Source organism: Gossypium hirsutum, chromosome A06 (genome assembly GCF_007990345.1).
Source record: "Gossypium hirsutum isolate 1008001.06 chromosome A06, Gossypium_hirsutum_v2.1, whole genome shotgun sequence".
In the NCBI taxonomy this organism is placed as follows: Eukaryota; Viridiplantae; Streptophyta; class Magnoliopsida; order Malvales; family Malvaceae; genus Gossypium; species Gossypium hirsutum.
This window is the reverse complement of record NC_053429.1, coordinates 89238398-89252623: the sequence shown is the minus strand read 5'-3', so window position 1 is coordinate 89252623 and position 14226 is coordinate 89238398. Positions and strand designations below refer to the sequence as shown.

The 14226-nt window shown below is 37.0% G+C and overlaps 1 non-coding gene across 1 annotated transcript; it reads right to left on the bottom strand.

Annotated features, from left to right (window-relative positions):
• Window positions 1-3896: 3896 nt before the first annotated feature.
• LOC121231497 (small nucleolar RNA R71) lies at window positions 3897-4003 on the bottom strand. Its single transcript, XR_005929555.1, has one exon. It is a non-coding gene; the product is annotated as a small nucleolar RNA R71 (small nucleolar RNA).
• Between the last annotated feature and the right edge of the window lie 10223 nt (window positions 4004-14226).

The following is a 14226-nucleotide window of genomic DNA, read 5'->3' as shown; positions in this document are numbered from 1 at the left end:
AGTCTTACCTCAATGTCCAATGGCTCTTCCACTTGCGCATACAAGTTAGTCGATCAATTAATCAAAGCATTCATCAAGCAATCATAATCTACCATTCAATCATCTATCTAAAGCACTAGTAAAAGTTCCAAATTAATTCAATTAAAGAGGCCATAATGTCCAATTACAACCCAAAAATTATAACTAAGTATAATTCTAGATCCCATAATTTGGTCCCATGTTGCCTTCCTTATTGGGTTTGGGAACACAACAACATATTCAGGTATAGCCTCGATTTGGATCACTTGGATGGCTTAATCCCACACCTCTTCAAAAGCTAAGTCACTGCAATATTATAAAAGAGTAAGTGAGCTTATGAAAGTTCAGTGAATGCTCAAACATACTACAAATAAACACATCAATCAGGTTAGGTGAAATTGGCATACTTGAACGATTCATTTTTTATCGTAAATCACACAAGATAACAATTCCCACAAATTAAATGGTTCACATAGAATAGGCAGTTTGCATAAAATAACAGTTCATGCATAATAACAATTCATGCTTCCTTATAACTCATGTTTCAAATAATGATAAAATGACATTTTTGTGATTATGAAACATATAAAGGACTCTATAACCACCTATAAGTGGACTCTATAACCACACATTAGATAAACAAGTATCCTTATAACACCTCACTTTTGGACTCAAAGAGCCCTATGCTGTCTCTGATATAAGTGTAGCACGAATGCTCACACTCTCCAACACTCCCAATTCAATCAGGCCTGTGTTGTCTTCGTTGAATGGAGCTATGCTCAACATTCCCTTATCTCTCCAATGCTATCTCCGGGCACAATGCCCATCGCAATAATGAGGAACAGTATTCACAATCCTATGGCATGCCAACTATATCTAATAGTTCTATAAGGTCACAATGGCAACATATCTCTTTAACATTTTAACAATATTCAGTATAATAGGGCTCGCAATTAAGCAGAGCTCATACATTATAACACAGTTCACAATTCACAATCTGTAATAGAGCATGGTTCGCAAATAAGATAACTTTCAAGCAACATATATTGCACATGTAATCATATTTCACATATCATTCATGTCCCAGCTCAGATCAATCATAATTCACATATTTTATTTAGCATAGGTGTAACGCATAGGTTTGTGCAAGTGTACACAGTCATTATCAAGTAATAAGTAAGTATCAAGTTGTAGTCTCTACAGGGATTGTATTTGTGTTAAATCACTTAATTGTAAAATTATATTAACAACTTGGTAAATAAAAACACAATATGATTGAGAAGTGATGATTAAAATTAAATTTATTAAACAAAATGCAATGATCCCCAATGCAAATTATCCTAAATATGCAAACTATATGAATGAAATAGATTTTAGCAAAATTAAACACAATTTGTGATAATTATAACATAAATAAACTAGGACAATTACTTTAATTAAACTCAATTTATTATCAACATGCTTAATAACATTCAAAAAAATATTCCATGGCAACTCGATCTTTCACGAGTTTGAAAACCACATTAGGTCCTATCAGAATCCTTTACTTAGTAAATAAAGGGTTTCTTAGCATTCGTGCGAGGTAACAAGGACGTATTAGGTTTGAAACAGTTTAATCACACAAATCTAGCAACTATGCAGATAATAGAGCTTGGTTAGAGTTGTTATGCAACCTGTAATTTAATCATGTTAGGATCTAAATTGAGAATGCACATTTCAATTATGTGCCAACTAGCCGTCGCCTGGTTAGGATCGCTCAGCTAATTCCGGTGCATTTTAATCAAGTATGAACGTGATAAACCTTAATTTATACATATTTTTATCCCATTCTTAGCACATTTATGGATGATTTCTCCTTAGATTTGGTGAATTTGATGCTCCTAATCCTTTAATTTCATGTTTTATACTTAGGTGAGCATATGAGAGTAAAAAGAGCGAGAAACGGGCTGGAAACGGAGAAAATGGACCCACATGGTAAATCAACATGGCCTGAACTTCCTCACACGGGTAAGCCACATGGTCGTGACCATTTGGCAAGATCAAAGCACGACTTACACGGGTAGACTACACGCCCGTGCCTATTTAACAACCTTGACTACGGGCTGGAGCAATCGCACATGGGCGTGTCCCTGTCAAGCCTAAGTATAGTCCTATTTGAAAAAAGGCCATTTTTGAGGGCTCTTAGGAATTCAAAAGCCTATTTAAACGCCTGACGAGGCACTTAGAACACAGACACGGAGTAGGAGACAAGGAATTACTCAAAGGAAGCCGATTAATCCATCCCAAAAGCGGGATTCATCATCAAGACTGAAGATCTCCCTTCAATTTCCATTCAGGGGTTTTGGGTTTTCTTTATGTTTTGTATTCATTATTCTTCTGAGATGTCTACTTTTATAATTATGAACTAAATCCCCTAAATACCTAAGGGGAATGAAACCTTAGACGGATCTTGTTATTATTATCTGAATTGTATGATAAATATTTGACTTGTTCTTAATTATGTGTTCTTAATTCTTGTCTTAATATTCCAAGATATTGATTCAAGTTAATGCGCTTATTCAAAGGAAAAAAAGTCCTTGTATAAGAGTAAATTGGTCATAATTAAGCGGAGTTGATTGCACTCCTACAGATAGGGTGATAAGATTTTTTCGGATTAGGGTGAAACTTAATAAGGGGATCCATAGATCGAGTTAATGCAACACTAGGGCGTTAACTAGAAAGAGATTTCAATTAATCAACCTAAGGTTAGACGTTATTAGTCTCGAGAGAGATAATAATATAACTTAGGGATTTCTATGGATCAAGTCAAATGAATAAATTGTCTGATTCAGAGTCAAATAACAAGTGAAGTCTATGTGGATTATTCCTTGGGTATTGTCTTAATCAATCGAATTTTCTCAAAAGCTTTTCCCCAAATTTCTCTCTGTGCACTCTTAGTTTAGTTAATTAGTTTAGATAAACAAATCCCTTAACTTTTAGGCTAGATAATAAAAAGAAAGTAATTACTAGTACTTTTGGTTCCTTTGGGTTCGACAATCTGGTATTGCTAAAGCTATACTACTGTTTGATAGGTACACTTGACTTCATCGTGATAATAGTTAGTTTCAAGAAAGATTAATTCTAAATTTTTAAAACCTATTACGAATATCACGTATCAAGTTTTTGGCGCCGTTTTCGGGGAACTAAGATATTAGGAACACTTGATTTTTATTACTTTAGCTATTTTACTCTCATTGTAGTTTATTTTTAGTTTAATTTCATTTTTCTAACTTTTATTTTATTCACTTATGATAGGTTTTTCTAGTTTATGACCAGAAAAAACCCGTCAGGACCATTACTATTTGACAGTGAGATCGATCGTACAGTTCGCAGAAACCGAAGAAAATAAGGCGAAGCCTAAGATACACAGAGGAAGAGCAAGAGGACAATATTTACACTACAACTGAGGAGATGGCTGAAAACCAAGAAAATTTGCTACCTCCTGCGATTGCTGCTGATCAGAATCCTGCTCCGCGTACAATGTATGATTATGCTAAACCTTCTTTAACAAGAACTAAATCGAGCATAGTTAGGCCTGCTGTTGCTGCAAATAATTTTGAACTGAAACCTAACACCATTCAAATGATCCAATAGTTTGTTCAGTTTGATGGTTTGAAGGACGAGGATCCAAACGCTCATTTGGCGAATTTCTTAGTGTTTTGCGACACTTTTAAAATCAATGGCATTTCTGATAATGCCAATCGTCTTCAGTTATTCCCTTTTCATTGAGGAACAAAGCTAAATAGTGGTTGAATTCATTCCCAAGAGGGTCAATCACTACTTGGGAACAAATGACCGAAAACTTTTTATTAAAATATTTTCCGCCGGCTAAAACATCCAAATTACGTAATGATATCTCTTCTTTTGTGCAGATGGATTTAGAAACACTCTATGATGCATGGGAGAGATACAAGGACCTTTTAAGAAGATGCCCTCTCCATGGGTTTCTACTCTAGCTACAGGTTCAAACATTTCACAATGGCCTGAATTCTTCGACTAGACAAATGATTGACACAGCTGCTGGAGGAACTATTAATAATAAGACACCTGAGGATGCTTATGAATTTATAAAAGAGATGTCACTGAATAATTATCAGTGGCAAGTCATGAGAACAAAACCAACAGAAATAGTTGGTGTTTTTAACGTCGATTCGGTCACCATGCTCTCTAATCAGGTAGAACTTTTGAACAGAAAAATTGACGGTTTTCTTGGTTCTTCACAAGTTCACCCAGTAATGCAGTGCGAAGCAACTGGAGGTGGATCAAGCAATTCATAATATCCACCCTATGGCCACAACATAAAGAATGAGCAGTTAAATTACATGGGTCATAATCCTCGATCTCAAAATAATCCTTATAGTAACACTTACAATGCAGGTTGGAGGAACCACCCAAATTTTTCATGGGGAGGCCAAGGAAATCAGAGACCACCACCTTTTCCAGGCTTCCAACAACCACCCTACCAACAAGAGAAAAAATTGAATCTTGAAAAGATGCTAACAAAATTCATCGTGGTGTTAGAAACTCGTTTTTAGAATACCGAGACAGCACTAAAGAATCAACCAGCGTCGATCCAAGGGCTCGAAACTTAGATAGGATAGCTCACCAAATTAATATTTTAACGACCGCAAGGTAGCCTGCCGAGTAACACTGAATCTAACCCAAGGGAACAACTCAACACAATTACCATTCAATATGAAGAAGGGTTAGTTGCACCCAAACCAAAACTAACGCAAGAGATTGTGGTAAGTAAAGGGAAAGGTGAGGTGGACCACAATGACCAAAAACAGGTAAGTAAAGAGTACAAACCACGTATACCATACCCAAAATGCAACAAGGAAAGACCACTCAGACGAACAATTCGGTAAATTCCTTAAACTTTTAAAGAAATTACATATTAACTTACCATTTATTGAAGCTCTTTCCCAGATGCCGAACGCAGTCAAATTCTTAAAGGAGCTTTTAACAAATAAATAGAAGCTGGATGAGGGGTCGTATGTGGAATTAAATGCGGTTTGCTTAGCCATACTGCAGAATAAGCTGGCCAACAAATTAAAAGATCTAGGGAGTTTTACGATTCCTTGTTTAATTGGTAGCTTAGATGTTAATAATGCTTTGGCTGATTTAGGGGCTTGTATCAATGTCATGCCTTATAAAATATTTAAACAACTAGGTCTTGGGAAACCCAAACAAACTAGGATGAGTATTCAATTAGTTGATAAAACAATTAGATTTCCTAAGGGTATTATTGAAGATGTACTCGTTAAAATTGACAAATTTATATTCCCAGTTGATTTCGTTGTTCTAGACATAGAGGAGGATAGTAACATTTCTTTAATTTTATGGAGGCCCTTTTTAGCAACTGCTAGAACAATAATTGATGTTAGCACAGGTGAACTCATACTTCGTGTGGGAGACGAAACAATCACCCTTCAAGCTCACAATTCGAGTAACACATCAAAAATTGAAGGTGGTTGTATAAATTATACTATTAAAACTGATCATATGGTGAAACCTTTCTAGTAGGAAACACGTTCAAAGAACACACCTGAGCCATGTTCGAATAACGAAAAAGGACCTATCTATGAAGAACGAAGGTTACAAATTGAGAAACTAGTTGAATGTCAGACACATAAACCGAGGACACACGGTAAACCAAAACCACGCCATGACGAGCTCACTATCTAACCAAATCAACTTAAGGTTGGAGACAAAGTACTGCTAGATGCAGCAGACCCTCGTATTGCCACTTCTGAACCTAACGGAGCAATCCCTCTTACGGTACTTAGTATTTTCCCATATGGTACAGTCGAGGTAATTCATCCCAAATTCGGCACTTTTAAGGTAAACAGTACTCGTCTTAAACCTTATGTTGATAAAATTGATGGTAGGGATGAGGAGTGTAAACTTCTCGCACTACCATGATCATGCAACAGAAAGGTAAGTCGAGCTTAGACTATATATAAACACTTCTCGGGAGGCAACCCGAGCACTAATGATGTTAAATTCTTTAAAATTTTAGTTTTTTACATCTAATCACTAACCGAGTCATTGAAACACAAGTTTTCTAATCCATAAGGCCGGGCACACGGGCATGCCTTAGGTCATGCTCACACCACGGTAGGAGACACGGTCGTACGATATGGTCGTGTGAAAACAAAGAAAATTTTTTACTTAACACGGGAAGAGATAAGTTGCGACGGCCGTGCAATGTGGCCCTGGGCTAGTCTGTCAAACCAACAAGGGCGTGCGACACGCACATATCAATAACCCGTGGTTGAAACTGAGAATTTCGCACGCCCGTGCCCATCAACTGTGCTCAAGACTGATAAAATACCACGGGTGTGGACATCCATACACGGGCATGAGAGAAGAAAACGAAGCAGAACACGGCCGTGCGACACGGATGTGTGCACCCACACGCCCAAGGAACACAGGCGTGGGCTGAATGCCAAACGCGCCCAAATTTAAAAATTGCAAAACACACGGGAAAAAATTAGGGCACGGGGGCGTGCCCCATAGCCATGTGCCCTAAAATCTATATATATACCCTTCACTATTCATCACCCCTTCCCTAAAATATCTAACCCTAGCGACTGTACCTTCACACGCCCTATCTGTCACGCCCGTGCGCCGATCATAGCACCACTTTCGATTACCCAAAGCTCCTCCCTCTTGCGTTTGTTCATTTTTCCCTCTATGCTCTTCATTCCTTCACTTATTTCATGATATTTTGTTTTATTTTGAGTAAATAATCATTGTTGTAATGATAGAATGCTTATGCTCTTTGTTAAGAAATTTGTCATCTTAGTCAATACATTTTGCTACATTCATCCATTTTTCTTGTTTCCATAAATTTCATGCTTACCCACACCATATTTTATACTCATCAAACCCACATGCATTCATTCACTAGATATTTCCGTGGTCATTACTCTCGTAGTTCTATTCATAATAATGACTTGATATATCTTCTTTGGTTGTTTTAATATATTTTTCATCTAGTACGTGTGCCCCATGAAATATTCTTATTCAGTTTTAACACACATACATTCTTGGGGAATATTTAACTTCGACTTTTCATTGCAAGTATACAACATCAACCTCACATGGTAAGAAGATCGCTGTCCCCGCCTCAAAGAAGAGGAAAGGAGCAGCATCATCCTCGGGTCCTATCACGGAGATTAGGCACCCGTTCCTCCAGTTTCCCTTGGGACCCCAGGAGAAACTATTTTAGATATTACGGGCCCGACCCCTGGGTGTGGGCCACTGCAATGACTGGGCTGCACTTGAACAAATTCAAATGGCTGACGTGGTCTGAGCCCTCTTGATGACTGACCCGTGGGGGCTCTTCTTTGAGATCATCGAGCCGACGTACCTCAAGATCACAATGGAACTCTGCTCAACCTTCTATTTTCAGGTCGTCATGACAAACTTCGACGATCCTGGAATGGTCCAGTTCCGCATTGGTGGTCTAGTGTGCCAGTTGAGCGTACCAGAGTTTGGAATTGTACTAGGGCTGTACACGAAGGAGTTCATGGACAACAATGAACTCGACACCTTCTATCACCACATCCACTACTCTCCCTCAAAGTGCTGGAAGGACCTCGTCCCTGCCTCGGCCACCTATGATCCTAGCTGCTCTAAGGCATCAGCCTTCGCCCCATCCCTGCGATACCTACACGCCATCTTGGCCTACACTCTGACAAGACGGCGAGAGAACACTAGAGTTGTCAACACTCACAACGCCTATTTCCTGTGGAGCATGGCGAATGGGCACATCTTCGACCTTGCCTATTTCATTGGCCTCGCCATCGCCATCAGATGGAGTAGCATAAGAGAGGAGTTATCTCTATCGGGCCCTATGTGACTCGATTGGCTCGACACTTTGGGCTCCTCAACACAGCGGCACAATCATCCTCCTTCACTCTTATAGGCCAAATGTCCCTACAGGGCATCTCGAGCATGCTACATATGAGGATGATCGAGAAACGACGTGGAACCTACCCTCTTCAGTACCGCCTCATCCAGTCCACCGATGAGAAGGACCTAGAGGACATTACTGATGATGTCCCTCCACGTCATAAGGACGCACCATCTCAGCCACCACCCATCCATCGTCCAGTTCATGTGGCGGCTTCATACTCTGACATCTCTGAGCGCCTTACTCGATTTGAGTAGCAGTATTTTCAGCACTTTGATCACATTGATGCTACTCTTCATCAGATTTGTCAGCACCTTCACATCTCATCGCCACCACCACCTTGCGAACCATCCGACGATGACGATGTTTAAAGACTTTTTATTTTTTATTTTTATTTCCACTTTTTTCTTTATTTATTTTCTTTAAGTACTTTTTAGTTTATTTTCCTTTAATATTATTTTAATTTTAGGTTTTATAATTTTATTGAATAATTTATAGTTTTGGCTATTTCATTACGAGTAATTATGCTTCCTTATATTTCCTAAAGAGTTCTTGATTTTATCACAGTTATAAAGAGCTCCAAAGCTCATCATCACTTAGGAACTAAAAACTCCACTAGAAAAGGTTCTCCACGACTGCTATGTCCTGCTCGACCACGACCATAGCTACTACCAGATATAATATTCTTTTGGCACAGGACTTATGGACTAATGAACCTCTACCACCACCGAAGAATCCTCCTCCACTCTCATCATTGCCTTCGCCGATTGTTCTCCATAACTCCAATTCAAGGAGTTCATTCATCATTCAGGAAGTTTTTCTTCTCTTCTTATCTTATGATTATAGATCTATATTTTTCAATATATTTATCTTCGTACATTGAGGGCAATGTACATCTTAAGTGTGGGGGTCTTTTATATCATTATCAGAAATCCCTGAATTTTGTCTTGTGCTCATGTGATCTTCTCATACCACTATTAGAATGAATTTTGATTAAGTTATGATTTTTATTCATATGTCTTGAATTAAAAAATAGGCATTTTGTGACACCCCTAATTTGACCCTAGTCGAAAAGTGGTTTCGGGACCACAAAATCAAGTCATAAAAATAATTAGCCGTCATATTTTATGACTATTATATGTGAATATGAATGTGTGAAAGTTTTAAGCTTTGATTTAGTAAATTGCATGTGAATTTAGTCGATGGGACTTATGTGTGACACTTTTAAAATGTGATAGTTAATCTATAAGGCTCAATTAGTGCATGTCATATGAATAAAGGGTTTGCATGTCAAATATCCCTTATGAATGAGTAGTGGCCGGCCATGGATGGGTCATTGAGGATAATATGAATTCTTTTATTAGCACTATGAGTTTAGAAAATAAAAGAATGAATTAAGAATGATAAAACATGAGGTGAGTGGGAGGAGAAACCAAAGTTGTCTCCCCTTACTCCCCATTGCCGTGACTTGTGAAAGGGGAGGAAAAACAAAATCCTTTCTTTGTTGTTCATCATGGCCGAATAGAAGAAACAAAGGAGGGGAAGAATTTTTGGTCACTTGAGTCATTAAAAAAAGGTTAGTATATTATGTCAAATTGTGAAATTTGATCTTGTTTTAGGTAAATAATCATGACTCTTACTTAGCCCATGCTAAAAATTTGTAATTTTGATGGATGATTGGAGCATTCGGCTAGGGTATAAAGGAAAGAACACCAAAGGCACTCGGTCATTTGGTGTTGGGAATTAAGGTGAGATTTCATGTATTTTATTTTTAATATTTGCGAAATGTTGTTAGTTTTGAAGCTCACAACATGACCCATATGTTAATTTTTGTGAATTTATTTCATAAAGCATTCGGTCATGGCTTCAAGGATTAGATTGTGGATGTTTTGATGATAAGTGTTTATGGATGAGGATAGACTAATTAAATTTGCTATGAGGGGCAAGTTTGAGTAAAATATCATTCGGTTATTAAAGTGAAGTATGAAACTTGTGCTTAATTGTGGAATGCTATAATTAAATTGCTAATATATGTTTATATACTTGCCGAATTTGAATTAAGGTGAAAGACGAGGTAAAGAATGAGTTTGAGTTGAAAATTTATAATTGTAATTAAATTGATAGCATATATTTATATATTAGCCAAATATGTGCTAAAATGAGAAATGAAATGAAGGATTAAGTTTGAATATTATTTGAGTGGTCTCAAGTATTGAAGCAAGCCCATGGCAAAATCTAGTTAATGGAAAAAGATGACATTCGGCCAAGGAAGTTTTGTGATAGTATTTTTTGGCTAAGGATGCTTTGTATGTTATGCATGATGTGTTTAATGTCTTGATGAACAAGTAGTCATTAAATGAGGCTAAGCTTGTGAAATTATGAGTTTGGATGAATATATATATATGCATTCGACAATGTGTAAAATATTGATTGTTTTAAATGGTTCGTAGTTAAGTGGAAATGGAAGCTTGATAAAAAAAATCTGTTAAGGATGAGTAAGAGGTATGTGCATTCGGCCATTAAACATGTGCTTAATTGTTGATGAATGGTTGTAAAGAAAATACATATAGGTCAAATATAGCCTTGGATAAGAAGATTTTTATGTATTGAATTTGTAACATGGTTATGCCGATTGTGAACATGTGATAAAGAATTATTCAAATGGTTGTTTAAATAATATTCGGTTTATTAGTATATGCATAATTAGTTAAAGTGTAAACTTTGCATGTGTATTAAAGGTTTTTATGTGATATTCAGCCTTGGGAAATCTAAGCTTATAAAGGTTTGAATGTTAATTGGGTTGTCTCTTTAATGGCCGAATGTGCTAAAAGCTAATGCATGATTTAGTTTAATCGATGTAATGATACAAATTATAATATAATCGAATGTGGTTTTACACAATAGTGATGTGATAAGTTTAAATTTGGTTCATTAGCTCAAGAACTCAAGGAAACAAAGTCGGATCGTGGAAAAAGGAAAATTGGTCGAATAGTCGGAATTGACGTACATTAGCAATCGAGGTAAGTTTTAAGTATTAATGCCTATAATGTGATTGAGTATGATATGTTAAGCACATATTAAAAGAATCATAACTCTATTGTAAATCTTTATGCATATAGCCTAATGGTTATTATGAAGTATAGGTAAGTTATTGATATGATATGTTGCCAAATGGATATGATATTATGAAGTGCTGAAAGGATATGTTAGAAGAGTAAAATTGTGATAAACCTGCTCAGGACAGCAGCAGTAACATGAATTCAGAAAATCACCATAAATTCATGGATTTGAATTAGAGGCTGAATGAGACATGAAATTAAAGCTTAATGAGTCTAGTTTCTTATAAAAGAAACCGTGTAAACAAAGGAATTTCTGATAATGAGAAATTTGATTCGTAGTGAAGAGTGGTCAGATTAGTCAAACAGTGAAACAGGGGAAAACTTAAGAAAAATCTGGTGTTGATTGGCCCAACCTAAAATTCTGGAAATTTCATGGATGGAAGATATACGAGTCTATATTCAGGAAAAATTAACGGCAAGTGATTTGGAGTTTTGTAGCTCCATTTATAAACAATTTAGTGACCATTGCTCAGGAAAAACAGCTCGTAGTGAATATGTGATGTTGTTGTAAACATGGATAAAACTTGTTTTAGTTACTCATAAGCTATTGATTAAACCCATACTTGAATTCTAAATCGTGATATTGTAAGCTTATGATAATTCGAATATGAAATGATAGTATGGCGTAAAATTGAATTATTCATTGGAAAGTGATGGATGTAGATTCGGTCAAGCCCAAGTCTGTACATGATAGTATATGTGGTATGTGAAGTCTAATTGAATAAATGTGAAAGTGTATATGTGTGAATAGGGCCGAATGGCCAATGTGATGAAAGTGAACATGTATATGTGTGATAAGGCCGAATGGCCAATGTGATGAATGTGAACATGTGTATGTGTGATAAGGCCGAGTGGCCAATGTGATGAATGTGAGCATGTGTATGTGAGATAAGGCCTAATGGCCGATGTGATGAATGTGAAAGTGTATAAATGTGATAAGTCCCGAAGGGCATTTGTGTCAGTACTATATCCGGGTTAAAACCCCGCAGGCTTTATGCGAGAATATTATCACTGATTAATGTTCGTAAGCTTCGTGCTCGTATTATATCTGGGCTCTAAAGACCCGATGACTGCGTGTGGGAATTTTGTCCGGGTAAGACTCGATAACTTCGTGTGGAGATTATGTCCGGGTAAGACTTCGTAATAAGAGTTGCTTATAAATATATTCAATGCGAAAGGTTAAACAGGTATGTACTCCAAGTCTATATGTGAGCTTGATTGCACTAAATCATAAGGTAGTTATGTGATGCATGTGAGAGCAATCTATGAGACTACTCTTATGAGTATGTGATATCGGATCAGTGTGAGAGGTGATGGGAAATCATACGATATATCTATGTCACATGAGCTCACTTTTACGTGAAAGTTTATCTGCCTATTGTATATGATGAGACGTGCGTATTCGGAAAAGGGATGGTATGCCCGAAGAAGAGTGAAATAAAATACGAACAACTATGTTATAATTGATTGTTATCTATTGCCACTGCTTAAAACTTACTAAGCATTGTAATGCTTACTCCGTTTACTCTGTTTCCTCTGTTTATAGATCTCATTGCGAAGCTACAGGCTCGGGATCGTCAGCAACTAGTCACACTATCACTATCCACGGTTTGGTACTGCTATGTTTTGGATTGTCTTATGGCATGTATAAAATAGACTAGTGGCGGAAGAATATTTTGGTTAATGTATATAGCCATGCGAAAATGGCTTACATATGTTTGAGCATAATGTTATAATCATTTGGTATGGAATGGTTAATCACTATCATAATTTGTGCTATTCATGCTAAAGGGGCTAGTTGAATTATAGAAACTATTAAATAGGTAAAGTCTACCTTAAAGGCAGATGTTGGCAGCAGCAGTGATGTAGATTTGGAAAATCACTAAAATAGTATGATTGGAATTAAACAATGAATAAATTACGTAAACGAACCTTGATGAATCTATTTTCATAGGGAAGTAACGAAACGATCATATGGACAGTATGTTAAGAGTTATTGAGGTTCTCGTGGGACAGGGCCAGAACGGTTTCTGGATTCCCTGTTCCGACTTTGGAGATTTATTATAAATTAACCAGAGATAATTAGGAGTCATGCTATATATGTACAGATTCCTCTCTGAGTCTAGTTTCTATAGAAACAAACGACATCAGTATTGAAGCTCTGTGCAGGGAGATATCGAATTCGTAATGCGCAAGGGTCAGTGTAGTCGATCCCTGTAACATGGGAGACTTTGACTAATAAACTGTACTAATTGGCCCGACCAAAAATTCTAGAAAAAAATATGTAGATGGGCATATGAGTCTAGTTTCAGGGAAAAATCACGAAACTGATTTTCGAGTTGTGAAACTCAAGATATGATTTTTAAAGCGACGATTACGCAGATTGGCAGTGTCTGGAAAATTTTTAAAAAAGTCTGTTAACACCTCGTGTTCGACTCCGGTGACGGTCTCGGGTTCGGGGTGTTACATTTTATTGGTATCAGAGCTACGGTTTAGTCGATTCTAGACTAACGTAGCACGCGTGAGTCTATTTATACATGCCATAAAGTGATAAAATGATAGTGTGATGATTTTTGGCTATTAAAATGTGTTTGCTGTATTGTAATGAACCTTGATCCCGATCGAGCTGTAGCAAGCTTCCGACTATGAGAATTTGCGATATAACTTCATTTAGATATGCCTAAATTATTAAGTTGATCAGGTACGTATCATGTACTCGTATTTGAATTTCGATTTGGATTGGATTATAAGGTTATAAGTGATGCAATTTGAAGGAGTGTTATGACTATAAATGTGATTTTTGTATGTGGCTATAGAACTGGAAGTTAAATGGTCGATAAGCATGTTGTGTTGTATTCAAGTAATGTAAATGAAATACTAATGTGTCATGATTTATTGTTAAATGTGCATGGTTATTCGAATGGTATCCGGCTAAGTCCGAAGAGCATTCGTGCAGTGATGTATCCGGGCTAAGTCCCGAAGAGCATTCGTGCTAGTGATATATCCGCTAATCCGAATAGTGTATATCCGGGCTAAGTCCCGAAGAGCATCGTGCTAGTGATGTATCCGGGCTAAGTCCGAAGAGCATTCGTGCTAGTGATGTATCCGGGCTAAGTCCGGGCTAAG